This window comes from Gopherus evgoodei, unplaced genomic scaffold, assembly GCF_007399415.2.
Source record: "Gopherus evgoodei ecotype Sinaloan lineage unplaced genomic scaffold, rGopEvg1_v1.p scaffold_246_arrow_ctg1, whole genome shotgun sequence".
NCBI lineage: Eukaryota > Metazoa > Chordata > Testudines > Testudinidae > Gopherus > Gopherus evgoodei.
The window spans coordinates 42,291-43,553 of record NW_022059909.1 but is presented as its reverse complement, the minus strand read 5'-3'; the positions used below and the strand labels follow the sequence as shown (position 1 = coordinate 43,553).

The window sequence follows — 1,263 nt, the reverse complement described above, 5'->3', positions numbered from 1 at the left end:
CAGGGCCTGCGGACATCAAACGATAAGGAATTTGCACACAGAGAGGACCCTGTTAGTGGAAAATGCCTTTGGAAAAGCCCCTTCTGTCACCAGCTGTGGTCCTACAGTGCTCAGTGCTCTGCGTTGTGACCTCAAGAGCCATGGATGAAAGTTGAGTTACGATGACCTTTTCGTTATCCCCACGTTTCTTAGGTGCCTCCTTCTGACACTTGTCAGAAAAAAATGACCAGTTTCTTTTGGAAGCATCTTCACTGCAAGGCAAAGGCAGTCTTCTCTGCTTCCTAGAAAGATTGACCAAAAGGTGGGAAGAGCAGACATATTTGGCAAGGCACCACTTGGTGCTACATCTCTAACCTCCACTTTACCTGGCAGGTGCCTTGGCCAGCTTAGCCACGGTGCTGCTCTCTGGGACTTTTCTCTCAGCTGCTCCATTTCTCATCAGTGACAAGCAAAAGGAAGGTGACATGGCCTCTGTGTGTGGACATCCCCAGCGAACCCCAAGGATGTGTGGCACAGGCTCTCGTGTTGCAGCAATTGCAGTTGAAGCAATCGCCAGGCTAATGCCAGTCACAGCAGCCTTTTCATCAACTCCAGGCTTGTGATTTGATTCTTTCCAATGCTTCTCTCCAAAGAAGCCTTTTCCTTAGCAAGCAGTTACTTGGATACCAAGGGAGGTCTCTTCTGTTTCCTAGAAAGACACAGAAAAATGTGAGCAGAGGAGACAAAAGCCATACAACAAGGCACCACTGGGAGTTGAACCCAGGATCTCCTCTTTACTAGAGAGGTGCTTTAGCCAGCTAAGCCATGGTGCCTACTTCAAGAAAGTGTTTACAACTGTTCCATTTGACGGTCCAGGACAACACCTGCAAATTCCAAAATACATCCCTTCCCCATTTCCCTCAAGACTTGTAGACTTTGAGGTGTCTGGCTCTCTGTGCACAGAAAGCCACAGCTGAGTTGACAGAGGGCTTCTAACATGTGCTTCTCCCACCAGCCACTGTGATCATATACTGGTTAGTGATCTGTGTTTCAGTCGCAGCAACCTCAGCTCAGTTCTGAGTCATGGTAACCTTTCCTTCAGCTCTAGACTTCTCATTTGCCACTTTCCAAGTGTGGTGGGGTGACTGCCCCAAACAATCAGAAAAAAAATTAAGGCAGCCTTGCAGAGGCGGCGCAGAACCCAGCCAGTCAGGAAAGGGCTTATTGGGAGAGCCAATCAGGAGAAGGCTTGCTGGAGCAGCTCATATATAAAGGGCTGCTCAG

The 1,263-nt window shown here is 48.8% G+C and overlaps 1 non-coding gene across 1 annotated transcript; it reads right to left on the bottom strand.

Annotated features, from left to right (window-relative positions):
* Positions 1–738: 738 nt before the first annotated feature.
* On the bottom strand, positions 739–812 carry TRNAT-AGU. The gene has a single exon. It is a non-coding gene; the product is annotated as a tRNA-Thr (tRNA).
* Positions 813–1,263: the final 451 nt, after the last annotated feature.